This window comes from Ambystoma mexicanum, chromosome 1q (genome assembly GCF_040938575.1).
Source record: "Ambystoma mexicanum isolate Mex_15411 chromosome 1q, UKY_AmexF1_1, whole genome shotgun sequence".
In the NCBI taxonomy this organism is placed as follows: Eukaryota; Metazoa; Chordata; class Amphibia; order Caudata; family Ambystomatidae; genus Ambystoma; species Ambystoma mexicanum.
Window position 1 is genome coordinate 679,597,181 of NC_090922.1, and position 26,533 is coordinate 679,623,713.

Below are 26,533 nucleotides of genomic sequence, written 5' to 3' on the forward strand. Positions count from 1 at the left end.
GTTTTCCCAAATCTAGATTTAAAGCTAGTTTCACACATTCAAATCCTTCTTATCCACCTCCCCCAACTCCATTACCACATCAATTGCAACAGGGGGAAGCCTAGAGAACAACCAGGGAAGTATTTCATTCCCTGTGATGTCCTGGAGCCCGTGATTATACTCAAAAAATGTTAACCAATCCAACACATCCAACTTAGGCTCATACATACCCACTAATTCCTTAGGCATCCGAGGTCTTTTGGGACTGGAACTCCAAGAGGAACCAGAGGAGAGAGAAGCATTTTCCACAGACAACTTCTTCATTTCTAGTTCATGATTAAGCTCTATTTCTCTGAGTCTTAACTCAGCTTGCTTCTGCTCAGCTTGGGCATTCATTCTTCTGAACTCTAGCTCTTGGTTTCGTTCAGATTGAGCAATAAAACATTTGTACTCTAATACAAGCTTCATTTTTTCAAGTTCAAAATAAGCAGGGTTACATGTAGGACCTGGTAGAGGCCCAGTAGGTACAGTAGGTAAGGCAGACAGAGGCTCAGAGTGGCTAACTTCATTAGGTTCACTTTCCTCTTCTGACTCATTATCAAGGCTTTGATTGAGTTGATTGAGATCAATAGCATCACTGTTTTCTACATTTGCTGCAGGGGGGGGGCAGATTCCTCTGTACCACCCATACTTTGGTTTTCTAACAATCTTTCTATAAGTTCCATTTTCTTGCCCTTCTCAGAGAGATTCTTATGTCTACACAATACTCTTAAGCAATCAGCAGTTTTGTCAGACAATGATTCTAGGGTATAACTCTCCATAGCAGACATAGTTAGAAATTCAGCTTTTTAGTGCTAAGCTTTGTGGTTAGTTGTCCTAAAGTATTCAAAAAGCACACTAAAGTGTATACTCAATACAAATTCCACCGCTGTACACCAGTGTTAGGCAGAAACCTCTGCAGTTCCCTCTGGGACCGCTGCAAAAGATTTAAGACTACAGGTGTTTGGCAGTAAACCCACTTGGTAGCAGTCTGTACCACACAGATTCACTTGGTAGCTGTGGCTGAGCAGTCAGACGTCCCTCAGGAAGAGTTAGGCAGTATACAGAGTATTCACAATAGGTTAAAAGAACACAGTAGAACAAGCAAACACTGACCAGAGCTTGGTGTAAAAAGAGATATAATTATGTATTTAAAACCACATCTAATAAAACACACTGGCACTAATATCAAGCAGTTCAAAAACACGGTCACTAAAAGATATACACTCCCTTCAACGATAAGTTAGACAAGTCTTAAGTAAGGCAACACTTATTTTCGGACAGCGGTGAGCGCTTAACGAAGATGGCACTCTAATCAATCAATTTAAAAGTGAGAGAAAGGCAGAGCAAAGATAGAAACAGATCCCAACACTTTCGGAAGAACACAGTAGGAGAAGAAGGCAGGTTAAAACCGTAAGGTCAAAGTTAACAAGGCCGGACCCACTTTAAGAGGCTCCGGTCAAAATGTGTCCAAGGTCACACGGTTCAGTGCCCAAAAGTCTCGCAATCAGTTCAGAAAGAGTTGGACCAAAAGAAAGGGACCAGTTAGATGGTCAAGGCGGCCAGCCCAGTCCAGAAGGTTAAGGGATTATTATTACCTTGTAGCAATCTTTAGAAAGGGAGGCCTGGCGGACACGGTACCTTAAGGTGGTGAGAATACTCCAGCGGGGGCAGTTGTTCCTGGCAGCGGATGCAAGTCGGTGCTTCGTCCGGGGGAGGAGAGGATCTCATCGGGGAGGAAGACAGGAGTCTGTTGCACTGCCAGGGAAGAAAGCAGCCGCAGAGTTCTCAGTTAAAAGGAGCGGTCCTTTCATTCGCGGTCCAGTGGTAAGTGGCTATCCGCTTGCCGGGGTGCTTGGCACAGGCAATTCGACCACAATACATCCTGGGATGCGAGAAAAAGAAGGTAAACTGGTTGTGCCCACCAGACAGGGGAAGAAGACTCTCCAGCCGGGAGATCTTCTCTGTCATTGGGAAGTAGTGAGTTGTTTCCGCAGGGCTCTGCCGGTGGTGTCGTCGTAGCAGGTCAGCTCAGCTTCTCCCTCGTCGGATTTTCAGGTCCTGTGGCGACTTCTAAAGTTCCAGTCCCAAAAGCCCTGCTTTTATGCAGCACACCCCCATTCACTCAGCCTAGCTGTCAATCAAACATGCTAAGTGGTGAGCCGGCCGGCTCACCACTTGGGCCAATCACGCAAAAGTGCGACTTGAGTTACCAAGGTAACTCAGTCCAGGGTGCCTAAACCCCCTCCCACACCCCCTGTGGTACCCAGACAGAGTGGCACACTTTTGGAGGCTTCTGTGGAGAAGCCTGCCAAAAAGTGGAACAAAGGGCTCGACTTGGGTTGGAGTCACAGAAGAGAACACAAACGCCATTTTAGAATCGAGTTCTGGCAAAAAATACCAACCGGCAAATTAATATTAAATAAATAAACCGGCGGTATGTTCGAGGCTATGTGAATTAAATAATTAAAGTTGGTATCTTCGAACAATGGGAAAATCCCATAGAGATATATTCTCGGTCGAATATAAAAAGTAGTATCCACTGCCTCCAGCCAAAACTCGATCAGGGGGGACGGAGACATGCCCCCTCGAATAACAGACCCCGGGGCAATCGAATTGCCCCAACCAGTACATCCACAATATGATGGTTTGTACTGGTTTCTGTTCATAATTTGGGACTAGTAAAGCCAATGGTGACTTTACATGCCCTGGGAGATAGTAGTCAATCCAAGGGTATGGAGTCTATGGTGGGGTGTCACTATGACACCCCTGTGTCACTGCACTGAGGGTGCTGTGTAACACACATAGTAAATACACATGAGACCCTATGGAGTAAAAGACCCCATAGCCCATAAACACATTAACAGTCAAAGGAACCCCTCAAATCATGTCCAAGAGTGTGAGAAAAAGAGACTCACTCTTGGCAGGAGAAAAAAACAAACTCCAGAAATCCAGCAAAGCTGCTGGGGGACTCACTAGGTTAGGAAATTCAGCCTAAACAGAGAATTCTCCCTAACAATGAGGGAAGAGGATGGAGAACAGTGATAGCCCTCAGTGAAAGACAAAGGTTGACAGATTTGACATTCAAGGAGTTGTTTAAGGATGAGTACTCAGATGATGAATTAGTATTTTTCATAAGTCTTACTTATAGGATAAAAGTAGAGAATAGAGAAATACCGCAGAGAGTGGCATTGATAAAAAAGACAGCATTTCCTTTTGAGAAAGGTTTAGAGAAAGTGACAAAGATTTTGTGGACCACAAGTCCATATGATGTGGGTCTATTAAAATGAGTAGGTGTAGGAACAGTTAAAATCAAGCTTAAAACAGGAGCACTTTTGCTACCTGCAAAGCAATACCCCATTTCCAGAGAGGCGGATGCAGGTATTTTTGAGACCATTTTTGCATTGATGAAGCAAGCAGCGTTGGTACCATCCGATTCTCCATGTAACATGGTTTTGTACCCAGTGAGAAAATCAATGGGGTTGTGGAGATCTATTTAGGACCTTCACCCTCTAAAGAATATAGTGGAAGCTAAGTTTTGTTTAGTTCCAAATCCAGCAACAATCCCATCTAAGGGTAAATATTCTACATATAGTCATAGATTCAAAACATGCACTCCATGAAGACTCACAGGATTGAACTTCCTTTTCGTATAGATTGATCAGTCGCAACATACTCGATTACACCAGGGGTACTGTGAGTCCCCTTCAATCTTTAATAGAGTCCTCCACATGGACTTAGGCAATGTTCAGCTCAAAAGTTCAATAGTCCAATGTGCAGAGGACATTTTGGTATACAGTCAGACAGAAGAAAGATGTAGAGAAGATTCAATTAAGGTTACGACTATCCTCTCAGAAAAAAAGATAATCAGTGGACAATGAGAAGCTTCAATACTGTTCGGAACAAGTCTTATATATTGGACAGTTGATTTTTCAAGAGAAGAGGAAAGTGACACCTGAAAGAACCGAAGCAATTATGAAGACCTCAGAACCTAAAATCTAAAACAGTGAGGGAAATGCAACAGTTTTAATGTCTATGCAATTACTGTAGGGGCTGGGTTTTCAATTACAGTACCTATATTCAACTACTTTTAAAATGACTTAAAGAAGCACATGTGGGCAAGAGTAAATAATATCGACAGATGAAATGACTGAAGATTTGAAGAATTAAAAATTGCCATCAGTACAGCCCCTGTGTTGGGAATTCCAGATTATCATGAAGAATTGTATTAATTTTCCCATTCAAATGGAGAAGTCATAACAGCAGTCCTTAAACAGAAAACAACATTAGGACATGGACACAAACCATTAGCCTATTATAGTGGAAATTTAGATCCAGTTATGAAAGGGGATTACCCCTGTGAGCAGTCTTTAGCTGCTGCTGCATTTGTAATTGAAAAAGCTTCAAGTACAACAATGGGGTGTTCAATAGCATTATTTGTTGAGCATGCATTATTTGCGATTTTAGAGAAACACAAAAGTACATTGACCACACAAAGAGCATCATGATACGAGGTGATAATATATAATCCTGTGATTACAATTGTCAGATGTAAGACAGTGAACCCAGCAACGCTCATAGCTGAACCAGTAGCGGGGGGATGACTCTGTACAGGGTTGTACAACGTAGAATGAGAACTTTAATGAAATTCCTCAAGCTAGAGAAAGTGCCCTCGGGAGGGGGGAAGTTGTTTTTATTGATGGTTTTTCAAAAATTGACCAAATGACTAGTGAAAGGCATACTGGATCAGCGGTAGTAAAGCTGAACCACAAGGGTGAATTTGAAGTAGTGACAAACACGAGATTGCCTTCACATAGCTCAGTGTAGGCTGCAGAATTAGTGGCTCTTCTCGTTGTGCTTTGGAGATACGTGGATGTGGAAGTGATGTTGTACTTTGACTCACCCTATGCTATGTCCACGGTACACACAGGTCTGTCATGCTGAAAAAGGATGGTGCTCCTCTGTGCAGACTGAACTTCAGTGCAACATGCAGCCCTATTTCAAAAACCTATTGAAGTTATAGCCCTCCCATTGACTCTAGCAGTCGTAAAGAAATGTGCACTGCATTCTAAAAGGACAGATTCAATTTCTTGCGGAAATGAAACTGCAGATTTAGAAGCCAAAAAGGCAACCTATTTCATAACCATTTCTAATTTTGAAAAGAAAGTGTTAAACAGATGACAGGACGATGCATGTTGGTAAAGGAGAGCTTTAACACGTTGTCTATTGTGCAGTTAATTGAGATATAAGGGCAAGCCCCAAAGGATAGCCCTGGAAAGCCAGTTATGCCTCCAGCATTATTGAGGGTAGTGCTGGAGCAGCTCCACTACCCTGCGCATGTGACTCGAGAGAGTCTAGCTGCTATAATAGCAGAAGAGTGGTTTTCACCAAATCTGTTGGAGCACATGGCACAGTTTATTGTAAATTTCATCATGTGCCAGAAATGTACTGCAGAGCACACTTTGAGAACAGTGAAAAGAGCAATTCCTAGACCAGATGGCCCATATCAGCACCTACATATAGACTATGTGGATATGCTGCAGACATGCAATGGTTACAGATATATGCTTGTCCAGGTATGTCCTTTTTTAGATGGATCAAGGCAGGTCCATGCACATAAACTGATGCCACATGTGCTGCCAAGTTCCTTGTCCATGAAGTGTTCCCAAGATAGGGCGTGTGTGAGGTTTTGCAGTCTGATAATGGACCGCATTTTGTAACTGAGTTGTTTGAGCAAATAGTTCTCCTATTAGGCATTAATCATACATTTTCCTCGACTTATCACCCACAGACAAATGATGTTTGTAAATGATTAAACAGATTATTGAAGGAAAGGATTGCAAAAATAAAGATAACTTTGAAGAAGGGATTGCTGCATTGCCTACCCCTACCCTTATATGCTTTAAGGAACCAGCCTGGCTCAGATCACCATCTGAATCCTCAAGAATTGGTGACTGGACGCTGCATGAGAACCCCCCTTGCTCCTCCAACTAGGTTACAAACTGATGCCCATAGTGTAGCTAAGACATTACATGACAAGATGCATGATTACCTAACAACAATGAGTGCAAGAGTTTATTTAATGTCTCAACAGGTCAAGAATAGAAGGGAGGGGTCAAAGAAAAACAACAACGATGATCAACCAATTGAAGCAGAGGATTTGGTAAAAACAACCAAGTCAATACCTAAGAGACCAGGTGCTGGTAGGAATGTTTGTATACTGTTGGAGCACTCCCCGCTTTGAGTGTCTATACGAGGTGAAAGAAGTCACACCCACAGAGCCAAGTTAAAAGGACGATGAGCCTGGCTTAATTTGCATGACATCAAAACATATAAAGGTGAAACCTCGACCCTTCCTGCAACTTCCCACAGTGAAGCAAGAGAAGAAGTTCCACAAAGGCAGGCTCGTTCTATGGCCAAGTGAAGAACACACGTAGACTAAAGGATGATATCTTTTAACATTTGACAATGAGTAAACAGACTTACAGTTATCCTGGAACTTTTTTAGGTAGACTCAAGACACAATGCATTGAAGTACCAGAGCTCAAAGAAGAAAACACACTTCATCTTTACATTACCTACTATATTAAAATCACACACATCTTGTATGCTGTTTTTACATATATATTACAGTCTTTTTCAGCTCTAATGAATATCATAAAGTTTCTTGGAAATCCTAAGAACAATCATATTATTCTTAGAGTAATTTTTGCAAGCATCTTGCAATTCTTGATATAAAGGTGTGATTCATAGAGACATACAGGGCCTCATTCCGAGTATGGCGGTAAGGGATAGCGGCCACCGCTAACGAGAGCGGTGGCGGTAATCCCTTACCGCCATACTCCGAGTTCCCTTAGCGCCATGGTGCTTTTAACACCTGCTTTTAGCAGGCGTTAAATACCATGGCGCTAAGGGACCTTGATGTTAATTACGCCACCGTAATTTACGGTGGCGTAATTGACGCCTTCCCCACTCCCATTATGCCCTATGGGGCAAGAATGGGAATGGGGAAGGGTAAATGGGGATTGGGGAATTACCGCCCCGCCAACCTTGGAATGGGGCGGTAATTCCGCCAACCACCAAGGCGCTGCCGGTCCGGGTACGGCGTCAACCAAGGCGTTAATAGCGCCATTGGTTAGCGCCGTACTCGGAATGAGGCCCACAGAGTTGCATATTAAAAGTTTGAGCAAACATGAGGACGTTTCAGAATATAAGAGGCTCATTGTCATTAAGAAAACCGATGAGTTTTCATGGAATAATAATTGTGGCATCATTTTGCAATACGATTTGTGTTTTCCTCCTGATTATTATGACATTTAAACAAGTTATAGAAACAATACAGATTTGGTGGAGGGCAATGAAACGTTTACTGTTGCCCCTGATGAAATCATAAACAGTATATTTTATAATTTTAGTAGGCATTTATTTTGATTTAAAATGGATGTTGAGGAAAATCTTGAAGGTTTATATGTGTATCTTGACAATTCAGCACATTTAAAGAATAACCTATGGTATCAGCACATGAAAAAGGAGGGAAGGAGGACGTCAGGTGAATGCTTCTATGTGTGTTCCTTTATACCTTATTCTTTGGGAACCTCTAAAATATTTATAGCAATAGACGTATTAGCGAAAATGTCACATTGTCTGACCCACCTTGCACTTTGCCTAACCATAGGACAGTTCCAAGGCAGAACAGCATCCATGGTGTGGATCAAAAAAAAAACATCTCAAAGAGAAGACAATTATGTCCAAGATATAAAGACAAGAGAGAAGCCAAAAACAATGCATCAAATAATACAATACAAAACAGCTTGAAATACACGGAGTAAGAATCAAGATTGAAGAAAACAAGATGTTACAATTCAAGGATAAGAACGGGAAAAAAATACAAACATGCTGAGAAAGAGGCCAACTACAAATTGAAGGAACAGTGCTTAACCCCAAAGAATGGGCTGAAGGATTGGCTGTGTGCAAAGCAATGGCATTAACTGGACAATGGGAAGTAGTTGTGGCAAAAGCAGGTAAGGAATGGAGTACCCAATGGCCTAAAATTGCAAAATTGTTGACATGGGTCAATGATGAGGAAGGACCATTGCATATACTACCACTGAAGAATGTGAATGTTTGCTTAATAAATAATGGCACAGTGAAAGTTGGAGAAAACCTCAAGTGTATCCGAGTTTTTGATATACCAGGCATGAAGGAAGCAACAGCTGTCCTGATGGATTATTATTGGGCCTGTGAATCAAGAGCATATATAAATTTGTCACCAATGGTTCATTAATACTGATAAGCATACAAGTCTTAGCAGTACCACAAAGTTACTAACAGATTACAGACTTCCCAAAAATGGGCACACAGCTGAGGAAGAACAAATAGTTTTATCAAAGCAGTCAGAGGAGAGATAATTACTTCTCAGCAAAATCAATAGAAGCCTATAATGACATTCCAGATGAGCACAAGATGTTCAGCAGAACAAGAGTGATATTTATAGCAATTTTTCTGCCTGGAATTCAGACTGCAGTGGATGCCAAGTGGCTACAAATCACCAGATTGGAGCTGCTGCAAACAATCAAAATGACAATAAAACAATTTAATGCAATCATAGACGAGTTGACTGCAATCAGGATCATGGTCCTCCAGAAGAGGTATGTACTGGGCTTAATTACAGCAATGGAATGAGGCGTGTGCGCCAAGATCAGACCTTCTTGCTGTACATTTACAACTGCCAATGATGAAGACAATGAGACTTTGACAGAAGCAATAACGAGGTTGTCAACCCTGAATACGAAGATGGAGGATGTAGTTGACAAGACTGAAGAGGACCGCTGGTTTTAGTCTTTGTTTTCATGGATTCCAACTTGGTTGGTAAATGCCTTGAAATTACTTGAAGCAGTACTAATGTTGATAGTGCTAGGATTTTGTTTCATAAGGATCATCTTGGGACATTTCCAGAAGCCAATAAATCTATTGGGATGAAGATCATGATTGATTTAGATGCTGGAAATGGTTAGCAGATGCAACATGAGGAAAGTACCCATGAGAAAATAAAGAAAAGTATTCTTGCAGCTCCAGGAACAAAGTTCTACTATCCCAAAGAGCATAACACATTTGTCGGATGGTGGCTAATCTGTCCTGGAATGTGGATGAACATATAAAGAATGCAGGTCACCTGATATATGGGTTGAAAAGATCGAGGACTCAAACAGGGGGGTACTGTAGAGGAGCAGTTGGACATATTCTCTCTAACTTCGGCCCCCTCGCTTCCTTCATACTGGAACAGCAGGAGAAAGGCCCTATGTGAGACTCCATGTGTTATGCCTATACCGCATTGAGTTAACGATAGACAATATGCACTCAGACAACTTTATCGAATGTACCCTCTCACTCTGAAAGTGTGGAAGGATGCCATTTGGAAGAATGTCAGCATGCACCATTGGACATCACAGAGTGCTGAGTGAAATCTGACATGGATAGAGTTATGTCATAAAGAAGATATACAAAGCCATACTGAAACGATATGAAATATTAGAGTGACATTGTAACTGAAGCAATAAGAGAAACATGTACGAAATGATAAAGAAATCATGAATCCAAAAGAAGACAAAGTAACTTGCTGACCAATAAGGGAAAATATGCATTAACGCAAAGTAGAAAAGATACATTGAACCTTGCTATACAGGAATATATAACTTGGCAAGGATGGCCAAAGTTGGAAAGGACACCGGCTCATGTAAATATTCAATTCAACTACCTCAGAAACAGATCAGGGTTGCAAAGTCAGGATATACTAGAAGAACAGCTTTGTATGAAAAACAAAGAGCAGTCTATGGGCCTCATTAAGACCATGGCGGTAAGGCAACAACAGCGTTGGTAGTGCTACCGGCACCATTGTTAGCTTACCGCCACATTACAAGTTTTGCTCGCAGGTGCCGGACTGCACACCTGACCTGACCAGGCGTGCAGACCGGCACACACGAGCAGAACTCGTGATTGCACTGGCACTGTTATTAATGGTGCCCGTGCAACCATGCTACCCACCCCGATTCTGCCTTGTGGGGCAGAATGGGGATCGGAAGCCCGGCCATACCAGCACCCGCGAATGGGCAATTAATGGCCCATTCAACTCGTAATGGGCCGGCGATTGCCCATTCATGGGTGTCGGTGCTGGTAGCGAGTTTGGCAGGAAGCAGTGCCCTTATTAAGGGCATGGATACTGCCAAACTTGTAATGAGGCCCTATGTTGGCTTGGGATCAAGTGTGCTATTTTTAAGGAGTAGCTGCAAAGCATGAAGGGAGGCAGACTGATAAGCCGTGGATGATACATATTTCTCTTAGATTAAAGAAAAAGAAAACATCTGCAAGAGCTAAGTATTGGACAATGAAATGTGTATAACGTCTATAAAAGGCAGAGTGAGCAAGTCTACTGGAGGCCAAGAGGAGCAATGACACTCAGTATAATTAAATGAAATAGCAGTAAATAAGAGACTGAAAAGTACAAATGCGTGGTCTCAGAAGTTGAAAACAAGAGCTATTTATTAAGCCTTGGATGAAGATAGTGATATGCTTTCGCTCCCTTCAATGTCCTAGAACAGGGAGCAGGCTACAGGGTGAACATCACATGGGAAACTCTGGCTCATGGCCGGTCCGATGAAAGATTATGGACTGATTGCGGAAGAAAGAAGGGAATTAATGTGATTCAAGAACCTGGGTTTTGGTTTCCTTACCTGCTGCTAGCTGATCCCCAGGTCCAAGTTTGGGTGAGAATACCAACCAATCAGTGGGTCTATGGGTATACAATGTTGCATAGACCAATCCGCTGGCATTTGGTTCACTATAATTAGTATTATACATATTTAGAGGTGTAACACTCACCTGGCTCCCACGGAGGCGCTGGTCTGGTCTGGGTTGCTGTGGCCTCTTCAAGCGTGATGCGCAGAATTCCGACCACCGATTGAACAGGACCCCCAAATCTTGCTTGTCTGGCCCGTAGGAATATCCTTCTGCAGATGAGAAAGGGGATTAACTGTCTGCTGAATAGTGTGCTTGCTCCCCTCTTTCCCCCTTCGTTTTTCTCTCACTTCCTCCAAAACCCCCGCTTTAAGCTCACCTTATGGTTTGGAAGGATGAACTCTCCATCCTGCTTCTGGTGCAGGGGCGCGCGTTCGTCAAGTTACTTCACTGGTTTTCAGAATGGCGCTGGCAAATCCACTTGACTTTTCTGAGCGATACGTCGTAAGTATGAAGATGCAAAAGTTCAAGTGTGAGCCTCCTTTTATGTTGTTTTTTCCTAACCTGTGATCTGCCCTTTATTTCAGGTGCAAAACGAAGGCGATGCGTTGAGGGGTTAAATTGCCGGTGGTAAAATCAGGTGAGTTAGTGCTGAGGGCGACCCCTCTAAATGTCTTTATAATACCCCAGTAATGTCTTTTGTCCTTTCCCCATAGGGGCCGGGGTGCAGTACCTGTCAAAGATGCGGCGCCGACCCGAGATGTAGAATGGTTCACCAAGAAAAGCCGGTTAAGTAATATGGCTGAAAATTCGGCTCTCCTCTTGTGTTCCCTTGCTCACCTTTTGTCTCTTCTTCTCGCCCCTAGGTGCAGGGATGTGGCGACCGGTGCTGGGAGCCGCGATGAAGCCGGGCGGCGTCTCGGGAACAGGTGAGTGAAGCGCGGCGCTGCAGCGAGCAACGCGGTGCTTTTAAATGGAAGTCTTCCTTCAGGAATGCTGGCGTGAAGATTCCGGATGCAGGTAAGAAGATTGAATAAGTTCTTGGTTTTCACCTTTCTCTTCTCTTCTTTCCTTACAGGTGTTCCAGGTTCGAGGCGGGCGTGGCTGGAGTCCAGGTGCAGGAGCTGATACGGTGAGCGTTCAGCTGCTGGGAGGCAGAACAACGCGAAGCACGTGTGGCTGTCCGGGCGTGGCTTAAATAGCCTTGGAAGAAGTTCCAGGTGAGTATTCTTCCACAGCCCCACCCAAGTAACAAAATAGTTCCTTCAGAAAAATAGTCCCTCCTAAGCCTCATTTGGCTTGGTTCTTCATGCAGCATGGTCTGCATCAGGTGAGTATGCAGCATGGTCTGCTTCAGGTAAGTGCACCAAACACTTCCCCTTATGAGCCTGGCGCCAACGGCGCCAGGACAGAGTCCAAAGAGCCCCTATAAAGGGCCGCTGGGATTTTACCCGGGGGCGTGATGCCTGCTCCTGGGGGTGCTGGGCCTGGCCTGGTGCTCCGGGGGTAGGCATCATGACAAGAGGTAGTTCGAGATGTGTCTTACAGATAAGAGACAGCCATTGAAGTACTAACTCATATACATTCTATAAGTAGACATGTTCCCTAAACAATACCTACCACTAATACACTTTATGGTTTGTCATGTTGGATGACGCATATTGTGGTAGAAGACCTCTGTGTAATAAAGTTTGTGTGTCAGTGTGCAAGCGTCCATATGATGTTTGCCAGTTGAGCGTGCTTTATTAAACTGAGAATAAAGTAGTACTTTATCCAAGGTTGGTTGTGTCCGGCACACCAGTTTATTTTATGTTTAAAAGAGGAGTTTGAAGTGACTTCTGATGGTTCAATTGCTGTATGGGTGCTGGGGAGAATCTGGGGAGCTGGGCTGGGCTGGGGAGCTGTGCTCGGGAGCTCTGGCACAAAAAGCCGTTCCAATAACGTAAAGCTTGATAGTGTCCTAAAGTGGTGAACACTCCCATCCCCAGTACACCTTCCTAATTGAAATCAGTCAAATAGTAATTGTAGAAATTCATAATGCACATTGTGTCATCTAAATTCATTCTTCAACGAGTACTTGTTATGGACATTCAATTGTAAAGAATACTCTTTCTGCAGTGTTAAAAAAACAATACGTTATTTAATCATCAATTGGTCTTCTAAGACAAGATGTTCGGGTGTTAGCCGAACACACAGGAGGACTTGAAAAAGAGGTTAAAACAAACATGAACATTTGCACCACTAACGCCAAAGAGGTCTCCACATTACAACAACAAGTGCGCAAACTGGAGTACAGAGCAGAAGAAGACAAAGGACGGGCACGTAGGAACAATATATGCATTGTAGGACATCCAGAAGGCATGGAGAGTTCAGACCCAACTAACTATATCGAAAAAATGCTGCTGCAAGAAATAAGTGGTGGCTCGCTCACGCAGGGGTCATAGTGGAGAGAGCACACAGAGCCCTGGCAAGGAAGGCACCGCCAGGGGCCCCTCCCTGGCCGATCATAGCCAAGATTTTGAACTATAAGGATAGAGAGAAGATTTTGGAGCATTTTTGCAAAGGAGGTACAATAAGCAGAGCATTTGTGACTATCATGGTGTATCTGGACTACACTTTCTTGGTGCAAAAGCAATATCTGAGCTGTGTGTCAGTTAAAAGAAGGATGTGTGAGTCTGGCCTCAAATATATGCTGCTGTACCTTGCGAAACTGAAGGTCCTGCATTAAGACAAAGTGATTTTCTTCGATACTCCAGAGGTCGCGAAATGGATGGATAGGATGAACTGCCTGGTGGGGCCGGACAACCAGACGGAGAGCCGTATGGAGAAGTGAACCTGTATTTTCATGGAGGCGATCTTTTGGACAGAGCGGATGCAGTGGGGTAATGATTAAAGCAAGATAGCGACTATGGGACTAGAGAATAATGCAGAATATGTCGAGACTAGTGGGAAATGTCTGTATAAGGGTTTAAATACACACAATGTGCCATTTACTGTTGGCCGAATGCAGGAGATACAGGTGCTGCCATGGAGAACGCAGCACTAGGGAACATGCTACCACTCCCACTGGTTAGTGTAGTCAGGACACTGGTAGTTCGGTATCCTCCTGCTGAGCCCCGAGTATCGGCAAGTAGCTGAGAAAGGGACTAGATGTGGGGTAGCTTGAGATCCAGGGATGGAGCTGGCCAAAAGTTGTGGTTTGTGGGGGTATAGGGAAGAAAGGGAGTTGGTGTAATTAGAGGAGGGGGGAGATGGGGAAGTTAAAAGGGGACTAGCCTACAGACACAAGCCAAAAATGTGGGATGAGGTGGGTGGGGGCGGAGATGGGAGGAATGGAAAATGGATCAGATGGGAGAAATGAATATAGCAACCTAGAATGTGAGGGGGCTCAAAAACTATATTAAACATAACAGGGTTATGATGTATTTGAAGAGACAGAAAATAGATATAGCATTGTGGCAGGAAACCCATGTGACAAAGGAAAAGCAGGATGTGATAACAAGGAAATGGAAAGGGATAACCCGGGGAGCAACATATTCAGCTAGACGGGTCATAACATGGATAGTGCCACATGTCCCGTTCAAGCTGCTACAGTCCACCATAGATAAAGATGGTAGAATGTTATTAATAAGGAGGCTGGTAGAAAATAAAGAAGTGTGTATCATCAACGTGTATGCCCTGAATCAAGATACTACACCTTACTTTAGAACCCTCTATACCAAGATAAGTTTGTACATGGAAGGAGCGGTGGTGTGTGGAGGACTTTAACTGTACTCTTGTTCTGGCGATGGATCAGTCAGATGGAAAGATCACACAACCGACCCCGGCAGCAAAGGCCCTAAGCACCCTATTAAAAGGTTTTTGGCTAGCAGATGTTTAGAGATTGCAAAACCCACAAGGCAGGGGATACTCACACTACTCAGCCCCACAGATCCTACATACAAGGCTAGATTATATATTTATGGGAACAAAGTTCACAAAAGAAGCAACACAAGAAGAATACAAAGCCATGGTCCTCTCTGATCACACCCCGCTGGTGGCAACATGGCAGATTCTACCACCTAGAGCTAGATTCCTGACATGGAGACTCAGGGCCGAATCATTAAAAGATACAGTGTTCAGAGAGGAGAGGACTTGAGAAAAGAGATAGAGGAGTATTTCGTACATAACACGGGTAGTGTGGATTTGGCTGGGACAGTGTGGGAGGCACTTAAAGTAGTAGTGAGGAGATCGGCAATATCTAAATCAAAGGGGTTGCAAGACGGTATAAAACTGGAATTACAAAATGCAGAATATGAGTTAGAAACAAAGATGCAGGAGGGAACGGAATCCCCAGGAGAGGCCAAGACCATAAACCAATTACAAAAGTGCAGGGATCACTGGGAGAGGCTAAGCAACCTAATTTATAGTAAATATGTGGAGAGGCAGCATGCTGAAGGTGACAAGCCAGACAGATTACTGACCTGGTTATACAAAAGTGAGACCTCTAGACAAACTATTAGAGCAAGGCAAGGGATGGATGGTCATATACGAGAATCCCAGGCTGGAGTAAACAAATTCTCTTTTTCTATAGGAGTCTATATGCAGACCCCACTGAAGGAGAAGAGATACACCTACTGAAAGGATTAACAGAGATCACACTCCCTAAACTTGAGGAGACAGAAAAGGAGAACCTAGAGGTCCCGATAACGACAGAAGAGCTTGAACAAATAATCAACATACTGCCCACAAGCAAGGCCCCAGGGGAAGATGGACTCCTGAGTGAATTCTATAAAGCCTATAAGACATCAATACTCCCCCCAATGATAGCAATGCTAAATGAAGCGTTTGGCACAGGTACATTGTGATCATTATTCTTCTCCTCAAACCCAACAAACTGGACACGGAGTGCGGGTCCTATAGACCGCTCTCGCTGCTCAATCAGGACAGCAAGATCCTGACCGCAGTGATGGCGAATAGGTTAAAACCAGTCATAAACAAACTCATACACTGGGAACAAACAGGGTATGTCCCACGTAGGAACATATCCAACAACCTGCAGAGGCTCCATCGTGTTATAGACTATGTCCAAGGGAGCTCCCAAGAGGCAGCGATAATCTCACTGAATGCGGTGAAAGCCTTTGACTCGGTTTAATGGCCCTGGCTGTTAGCGGTGTTGGAAGAATTCAGAATTGGGCACGTATAGCTGAGATGGGTCAGATTATTATACCTTAAACCAATGGCGTGAGTCAGAATGGGTGCAAGTATTTCAGAACAGTTGCAACTGAGCAAAGGCACCAGACAAGGTTGTCCATGGTCCCTGATGCATTAAAACCCTTAGCGACATATTAAAGGCAGCAATATCGGGAAGTAGGAATCAGCACTAAAGGAGGGCAACTTTTGATATCGCTGTATGTGAATGACATGCTGTTTTACCTGAAGTACCCAGAAGAGAATTTCCAATACATTCTGGAGGTTATGGAGCAGTATGCAAGGTTGTCGGGCATAACAGTTAACCCAAAAAAGTCAAGTTTATTCCCCCTATGGAGATACGTAGGGATGCCGAAACACACACTGCCGGTACTACAGATGAAGTGAGAAACAGTGACGTTTAGATACCTGGGGATAGACGTATATCATAATACTGAAGACGAACATAGGCAAAATACAGTGAAGGCGGTATCTAAAATAGAAAATAGTATGGTATTTTGGGCCAAACTACCTTTGACTATGATGGGAAGAGTGGCGTTATTAAAGATGGTGGTACTGCCAAGGATATTACATTATTTTGCAAACATTCCACAGAGCCTATGCAGGGGTTTTATTTGGCATAACATCAGGAACAGAATAGCATTATGGAAGTTGCAAAACTTGTATGAGCAAGGAGGCATTAAATTGCCAAACTTTGAAGTATACTATATGGTTAGTCAACTCCAATATGTAGCAAGGTGGCTATCAGAAGATCAAACAATCGAGTCTGAACTGTTGAGTGCTGAATGTACCCCCTATTTCTTGAACGAGAGGATGTTGTTGCCTAAACAACAGAGAGTGGGAGGGGGCAGACTGTTAAGCCTGGGAGCGAAGATGTGGCGGAGAGCTTGATAGTTACTGGAGAACCCGTCCCTGTGGTCCCCGCAGATTCCGCTAGTGATGCTAGAAGGAATACATGAGCAAATGAGGCTGAACATCAGATGAAATTAGGAACCGGCAGGCATAGTGACAATGGGGGACTTGTGGCGAGACAGGAAGGTTGAGGAGTATGATCCACTGGTGGAATACACAGGCTTGCATCAGGGACAGTATATTATATGTTTTAGGCTGGTGAGGATTATCAAAGGTACGTGGCCCGAAGTGGTGTTGGCCCAACTGCCCGAGGCAGTCATAGAAACATTTTATGACGTGGCTGATGGGGGCCATGAAGTCTCACGTATATATGAGTTGCTGATGTCTAAGGTTGGGAAATAAGTGGTCCAGATGAGACACTGAACTGGGAGGAGGATGTGGGCGAAGCAACGGAATATAGACTGTGGGTTAGAGTGCAGAGATACCAGAAAAAGTTATCGAGAAATGCGCATTTGCAACAGATTCAGTTATACGTCACCTACAGGGCATACATCACCCACAGGGCAAAGATGACCCCTAAGAAAATAGCTCAGTTTAAACACGCAGGTGCAAAGAAATGTCCCAAATGTGGCAAGGTGGATGCAGGAATGGTACACATGTTTTGGTCATTCCCCAAAATAGGAGATTTGCGGAAGGAGGTGGCCCACCTCATGGCAGGAAAAGAGATAAACTTGGACGTGTGTTCCTTAGGCATGCCTGTTGGGGGGGTTCCCCAGGCCTCGTAGAGCTAAACACGTGAGCAAACCTAAAGACCTGGAATAAATACTAGCTAAACACAGAATAGCAATGAGCTGGAAAGTGAGTAGGAAACCACTGGCACAGGTCTGGTGGCAAGATCTTAAGAAATGGGCGAATGCTGTAACAACGGTAGGGTACGAAGCAGTAGGCATAGGTGGGGTGATAGAAACAGACATGTTGGTCGCCTGGAGACAACTAATAGTGACATTATCCGTGTCAGACCGGGTTAACCCCAGAGAAGATAGCCCATTAGGGATGGGGTAGCGGTGGGAACGTCAGTAGACGCGGGCGGGGGAAGATCGAGAGGTGCTGTAGGCTAGGGGGGAAGTTGGGGGATTGAGGGAGGGAAATGCATCATGAAACTGTACGTAGGAGTTAATGTGTACAATGGTGTATTGAGCTGTATGGTTGTCATGTTGAAAATAAGAAAATAATTTAAAAAATATATGTTTTATCAACACAAGAGAATACAATAAAATGATGAGTTCGACACTTTTCGTGCAAGGCCCTTTCTCAGGAGAAAATTCCTCTTGCAAATTATATTTCTTCACTAAATATACGGTATCTGAAGAATATGTGTACAATTTTAATTATATCAATATTTGTAATATCTTCCACATTTAATATGTTTATACATTTCCTTAGGCACATACTCAATTTAGAGGATAGCAAATCTAACCACCTGACTGACATCAAGGTATTAATGAATCGGAGTCGGAGCAAGTTCCAAATGTGTGAAATGTGTGTTCTGGTCTGTTAGTCTCACTGATTCATTCACATGGTGTCAGAATCCTCTCCCCAATCATACCTATATTCTGGTTCCTCACCTGATTGGTCTGGGCTTGAAGAGGAATCCTTGTGTCTTCCTTTCTTTTTCTTGTGTGATGGTGTAGAGAAGGATCCAAGTACCCCCACCTCAAGCATCTCGCCCATATTGCCTACATGGTGGGAACCAGAATTTGAAACACGTGCAGTACCAGTGAAAATACCAATACCAAGGAGAATCCTGGAAGCAAGGGTCCCATTGAGAAAGCCATACTTGCATACAAGACAGTGGGATGGCCATTTGAATGATATCACAGAAGAAGCATGAATAGAGAGCAAAAGAGCAGATTGGTGACATCATGCAAAGTAATACTGATGCACCTAGAAGAGATGCAGAGACACGAAAGTGAAGATAGTCTATAAGGCATAAGGAAAGTATCAAAGATAAGTGACATCTCAGGCTCGAGATGAAAAAGCTTATGCTACAGAAACGATGAAGATATCAAGTCATTTTACACGTGTACAGATTCAAAGAAACACAAGCAGACAAAGTATTCTTGAGGCTAGCTACGTAGTGAATAGATTGCAGGAAGCGCCAACATATACATATATAGGAGAAAGTAAAGAATGGATGTTTCCACTACATGTTATAGCAGAGCTGGACCAGAGAAGGCCTTTTCCAGTGTGTCGCAGTTGATAAACAATTGAATTATAGAAGTGAATCTCAGAAAGGCAAGGCAGGATCAGCTCAAATAAGCCAAGGTCTTATCGGACAGGGATGAGCATACATTAGTTTCAATTGTGTGAACGAATGAAACTCCTGTTCAGAAGACATGGACGAAAATAAGGAAGATCAAATAGTAGTATTTTAAATGCACCAGAGCTCACATTTGTGGTCTTCAGTCACGTGGCGAGATGAAACTGGACAAACATGACAAACCCCACCTACGCAGAGAGTCAGAGCATGCCTCTACTCCCTTGAATTCTCCAGAACAAGGAACATTTCCAAGGTCAAGTTCAAAGCCTTAATTAACGTTCAGACCACTGAGGTGATGATAGATTATATGCTAATTGGTGGGAAGCTATGGTTATGACCAGCTCACCAGCACCTGGAAGTCCAGCCTCTGTGCTGCTAATGTGGGTGGAAAAGTACTGACGGATGTAAAAGTGCCAACCAATTGTAAGGGTCCGCGTAATTAAAGGCCTACAGTTTGTGTAGCCAATGGGATGTTGTGTATTTAGTGACGTTCATAGTGACTTGTTTGAAGGGTGGGCTTTGTAGTCCCACCTGATGTTAAGGAGCCTATCACTTTCTTAGACTAGTATGGAACGTATACTTAGATGTTCCCCTTAAGCCTTACACATTTGTCACTAGCTTTTTGTAGTTTGCCACGTAGGATGTTGTCAGCAAATCTGTAGGTTATGTCATCAATGACGAGTTTTTGTTATAAAAAGAATGTTTTTTATGAAACACATTGAGATACCATGCTATGAGACGTCTGTTGATGTCTGTTGTACTCCCTGCTTTATATAATTGATCTTAATACAGTTAACTTTTCCAACTTCCTGAGTCGTTTTGATTATTGATGTTTGAGTATCTTCTGCATCCCCATTCAACTCAAGGTATTGCTACCTCGCTTATAGGGCTGGGTCGGCTGTCCCGGGTTCAACAGCTTCTTCTTTTTTCTGGAAGAGGTATGGCCTACCTCAAAGGGAATCCACTCTGTCTGCTGAGGAGTACGGGCAGACAAGGGGCCTCTTCTCCGAAAACCCCCTTTCAGTTGTTGACAATGAAGGATCCAGTCCGTAAGGACCAGTAGACTGCTGAGATCCAGGGTCTTTCTGAAGTATAATGTGGGTGTATTGAGGACATCAAACAGGGAAAGGATAGTGTCCTGCGTGAGACTGCCAGAAGAATGAAGGAAATGCCTAGAAGCTGAGAAGACTGTCCTGTGGATGGGCGATCCCAGGAGGAAAACAGAGACATCCCATGAAGAGAGAACCTCCCCCAGCATCAGACAGAAGCCATCAACCAAACAAGCGGAACAGAGCGCGAGAGCTCCATGAATCCAACAGGAAGCAAAAAGGAAGAACGCTCCTCTAACTAAACCAAATCTGCCACGGGCGGCTGCGCGTGACACATGGGTCCAGTATCTACCTATCACAAATATTCAAAGTTTCACCGTAAGGTAACTTAATGAGCAGTCTAATTGTTAAGTATCCATAAACGGATTTCTATGTACCTTGTATAGCAGATGTAGCAATCATGTGATGCTCAAAAGCAATGTTTCTCTGATTCCATTGGATATACTGTAAAAGACGGGACAGCAGAGAGACTGTTATTACCTCTCTTGTCCCATCATGGATGGTATTCGTGTCTTTTAGATACTGAAGAATCATACCTGAGGAATAGTGTATATAATTCACTACTGCATATGGGTAGCTCAGAGAAATTTCACATCAATGTTGATTGTCTGTGGATAGCCTTGCTGACAATATCCAAAGGCTCCCAGGCTCCCTTGCCAGGTCCAGCGCTACTAACAGTATCATGTTTAAAGAAAAGAGTTCCCTTGAGCTACAACCAGCTCTGTTGACTACATCTTACACCCCACTCATAATAGCATCAAGTTGGGACTCAGGCAGTGAAGCAGCAGTCATTTTGATCTCACACACCAAAGTACTGCAGAGAGATTTTCATCGCTCTTGGAATGCTCCTTACCTTAAGCCATACTTTCATTGTTTCTTAAATATGTTTTTTTCAGTTGCATACTCTCATTCTGAAGTTGCAACTTACCACGAGTTGGAGCAGCCAATGCAATGTCCACGGCTCCTCCCTACTGTTGAGTGTCCCTAGTTGCAGCCCTATTGTTTTTCGCTGTAGACATTGCGCTATTATTAGCAAAGCGGTAGAAGGCCAACAAATATTTGCCAGTCACCAGCAGACCACAGCAGACCAAACTCTCCTCTACACTCCATGTCACGTTCCACACCGTAGTGGGATTATGTGGATGAAAGGGAGCTCTGCCTGCACATTTTAAAGTAGAAAGTGAAGGAACAATGTTGCAAGGAGAAGCAGAATCCAGATCACAGGATACCACAGCAAGCCACAGTCTGCTCTACACTCTGCACCGCACTCCATGCCAGAGTGGGATTATGTGGATGAAAGGGATCTCTGCCTGCACAGTAGAAAGTAGAAAGTGAAGAAACACTGTTGCAAGGAGCAGCAGAACGAGGATCACAAAATACCAAAGCAGACCACAGTCTGTTCTACACTCTGTGAAAACTAGTGCAATTTTAATACGTAGCAGATCTTTCAAATAAATCTCAGATATAATTGCCAGAGCCATGTCCTTTTGCTAGTTGTCATTAAAAGAATGGAAACATCTGTATCTTGTAAAAGAGGAGAAAGAAAAGAACATTCCTTTCATTGCCCGACCAAACAGTCTTGGCTTCTACATGTGCTAGCAGAAAACACATCCCCATGTATGCCATTATGCTCCAAGAAATTAGTCATTCTAATGTTACAAACATTAGGTGAAGCCACAGGTACAAGGTGAATAGTGAAAGAAAAGAACACAGAATCAGTCCAGTAGATTGCTTGTTCAATGTACCTGCTGGTGAGAACTTGATCCACCTTGGCCATTCAGGGTAAATTGTATGAGTACCAATCAAAGTTGGCCCCAAAACAGTATTGAAGATTCAAACTCAACAAGGTTCAGGAGGTCTTAGCCAATCTGGAGGCTCAGAGGCTCAGAACGGGGTCTTTGCCTCATGGTAAAGCCCCTCTCCAATCCTCCTCGGACGTGGTAGGCTGTAATCTTCCCCGCTGCAAATCAGTTAAGTGCACCCATTTCCACTTACCTCACGCCCCCCAACCCTCCCTCTCAATTTCCACATCCATCAACCACCACCACCCCAATCCAATTTACCATGTGCCCCATTTGTCCCTCACCAGTTCCTGGAACACTCACTGTTCCCAACAAATGTCCGTCGAGGCAACGCCTGCCATGAAAAGGGAGAAGGGACTGTGTGCAATTCCCTTCTCCCTAATCTGTGGTGGCCATCTTCGTTTGTAGTTTTTTTGAAGTTGACAGACGGCAAACACACCGCTTCTCAACTTGAAAAATAAAACTATTAGCATCCGGGTATTACATGCCAGGATGCGAATAGCAATAAACCCCAATATAAGGGTTGAGGGCATTACCGGGTTCAGGTAATGCCAAAGGGCTAACACTAAGTGTAACATAGGCCCCAGGGCATTCCCTGACCTGGTAATGGCCCCTGTAACATGGTTTATTGCTTACTTAAAGAAACACTCAGATCTTTTGAATGAGGAAAAGCCTGTGGCCGTAACGTTTACAACCTGAAATGATGCTAGCTTGTCAAGAATGCTGAGCTCTGATTCTGGTGCAGGTGTTGCAGCCACCATTGAGAAAAGCAGTTTACCAGATTCTTGGAAATGCCCTTGACCTGCGTTGTTCAGGCCAAAAGCCCTCCTAGATATCCTGGAAAAGATATTTACAAGCTGGATTTCAAATAGATTTGAGTGATTCTGAACTTCCATGCAGGTTTTCTTGTGGGTTTCTCATTCACTACGTTGAGAAACATTCCTGGCTCTTGGAAAACAACAATAGTGGTCCCAAGTTTTAAGAAAGGCATCAGGGACGACCCTAAGAATTATTGGCTTACCACACTACGATTCGGGTGGAGCACGAGCTCCGCAACACTGCATGAGCAGTGCCTCTAGGCCCTGTCTGCCTCATCCTTGTCTGCAGCACAAGTGTTAGCAGCATAACAGCGCTCTATGACGCCCTGCTCCATGCATCATTATCGGAGGAGCCCACCTGCATCTACCTGCAAGGTAATTCATTTACTGCCTCTAAACAGTGTGGCCATGGCCATTTAGGCTCTGGTGCCCCAGCGCCACCATTAGCACACACGAGGAGTACCACTTTGGGTAATGGCCGCCTGGTACTCCGACGCCGCCTGACTGCCTGACTTCCTACTTTTTCCAGGAAACATGCACCCAGATTGGCCAGCAGACTATACTTCTGCGCCAATCAACAGCCGGCAGGCAAAGCCGGCTCACTTTCGGGAAGGCCCATGAGAGAAGGCTCGCTTCCTGTCCTCAGCCTGTCTATGACTGCCCAGCCATCAGCCCGGACCCCTGGCCGTTTCATATGCGGTACCAGCATCGTTTTGTAGCGCAATACAGATACTTTTCACTGTATAGTCGACCACTCTGGACTCAGTCATTACATACATTGTTGCCACACGTATTAACTCCCTTCCGGGTTCTTGAGCCCCTCTGTTGTCTGTTTACAATCGCCATGTCGCTAGTCACTCGTATGTACGAGTATGTATGCCTTGTCTAGTAGTTCATCTTGTATTTCTGTTCAGCATACCCATGACGTATTTGTATCGGTTGTCTCTCAGTGCCTCCTCGCGCTCCTGGCCTGTCTTTCTATTGTGTATCAAGCATAGCCTGGTCTCCATGCCTCTCCTAGTTGGTTGCCGCTCCATACACAGTGACTGCATACCCTGCTAACTGTATTGTTTTTCTGCTGTGCCTTTGGTCGGTTGTCACACTTTGTTGCTTATTGCATATGCCCTTGCCATGCCAGTCAATTTGTAATGTCTCTTGCATACACAGATCACCTGCCTCTTTTGGCCGGTTGACACCTTAGGCCTCCTGCACTTGTACACTACCTGTCAAATTGAATTGTTTTTATTACGCCCTGTAAGTCATTTGATTTTTTTCTTACCTAGCCGTCTCACCCTGCAACTATAGCCCGCCTCTCTTGCCTACATTTGAACCTTGCACGCTATCCCTTCCCACATCTTATTGCACCTTCCGAGCTAATTGAGACTGACTTGCTGTTCAGGTTAATAATTCTCAGTCCACCTATACCTCACTTTACTACTGGCCCTGCCTCTAAAATGCATTATACCTTTGTTGCTCACCCTCACAACTTTTCCTCTCATGTCATTGCACCAAAGCCTGTACATCTGACTATACTACATCTTGCCATACACCTATTGCTCACCTCCCAGGTCCTAACCTGGTCACCGGTCTGCACTACCACCACACCGCTCACCGCCTCCCCTCTGTCACAACTAGCACATCAACATCTCGCAAACCTTCGATCACCTTCACCATGACAGTCCCTAATCCTTATCTTAATGCACCGGCCCAATAGGCTACTACATTTTGCCACCAAACCCACCCCTAATCAACCATGCCCCACCCTCATTAGAAATTCCAGAATCGGTTCACGCTTGCACCAATTACCTCACCACCAAACTACAACATTCAATAACACAGTAACCCTAGCCAGTCACCACACTGTGCCGACCCTAGGTTTACTGTACCTTGTGGCAAGTCCTCGATCTACTCTTTCTCAGGTGCACTCAATGGCCAATGGTCCCACACTGCACCACAACACTTTGGCAACCTCACAAATCCAATCCAGTTTACCATGTGCCTCTTCAGTCAGAAACCAAAGATTAGCCTCTAGATGTCATCGTTGGTCCTACCATGCGAACAACCCTGCAATAAAAAAAAATGTCCAATTCTAGTGTTAACAAAACCACAGCCCATCTAGATCCAAAAACTGACGCTCACCTTCATGCTCACAATGCCACCACTCCTTCTAAACTCAAAGGCGCGCTCATCAACGCACGCTCCGTCCCCGCCCATGACCTAGATATTACTGATTTAATTGTCTCTGAAAACCTTGACTTTCTAGCAATCACAGAAACCTGGCTGCATGCGGCCTGCGGCCCCACCCTGACCTCGGCCATCCCTGAAAAATATACCATCATCAGGTGCGATAGGGACAACAACCAAACTAAGGGGGGAGGACTAGCCTTCATATTTAAGAGCTCACTTAACCTTAGAGCCAATAACAGCCTCCAACTACCATCAGCGGAATTACTGTCTATTAACTTGCCAATCTCACCTAATCACACGGCTACAGTGCATCTCATATACAGGCCTCCTGGCCCCACCCATAGAGGACATATCATCTATCTTAGCCACTAGCACCAAGCTTAACTCTCAAATTATTATACTGGGAGACCTCAATCTAGGCTACCAGGATGCAAATGACGCTAAATCCATCGACCTACAAAGTGTCCTAGATGACTTCGGCCTTACCCAACATGTCAGGATGCCCACCCATATCAAAGGCTGCACTCTTGACTGGATTGCAGACATGAACTGTGCACTCAATGTCACATCTGTGTCTTCCTGCGCGTGGTCTGATCACCACAAAACATCATTTTCTATTAATGCCAGTCCATCTACAGTTAAACCTAACCTTGCCCCTCCCACTTACACACGCAACAAAAAGGTTATTACGGCTGAGAAACTTCTCCCTCTTATCCTCCCTCTACTTAATCAGGCGTCCTCCACCTGCTCGGACCCCACTGTATTGGTAGACACTTGTAGCTGCGCTATGTTAAAAGCTCTCAACTCCATTGCCCCCCTCAAATTGCGCAAACAAAAACTGCAGCCCCACTTCAATTCATGGTTCACTCCGCACCTATGCGACCTGCGTAAAGAAAAAAGAAAAGCTGAGGCTCACTGGAAAAGTTTACCTTCTCTAGCTAACAAAAATAACCTTACCTTAGCCGCCTTTACCTACAAAGAAGCCATACTAGCTGCAAAAAAGGAAGTTTATAATAAAAGGATCATTCAAGCGCAATCTAATACTAGGGATCTCTTCAAGATCATCAAGGAACTCGAGTCCCCAGTTGCCCCGCTCGTCACATGCACACCTGACACTGAATGGTGCTCTAATATACAAAAGTCCCATCTTGACAAAATTGCCTTGCTCCAAGCCAAAATTAACACAAAAAAACTCCTCTCAGACTCAACTGGTAATCCCCCCTCCTACAAAACGGCCTCACCTAAACATTAATTCAAACCTTTCTGCTTCTCACCCCTCACCACCAGGGAAGTTGAGAACATCATTACGAAGCTCAAACCTTCCAACTGCCATGGTGATGCATGTCCTGCACCAGTCATAAAGGATGCCGCACATGATCTCGCCCCCTTCATTACCTCATTCATTAATGCCTCCTTCAAATTGGGCACCGTAACCGACAACCTCAAGGATGCCTGGGCCATCCCTCTAATCAAAAAACCTAATCTTGATTTTAGTAACCCGTCTAA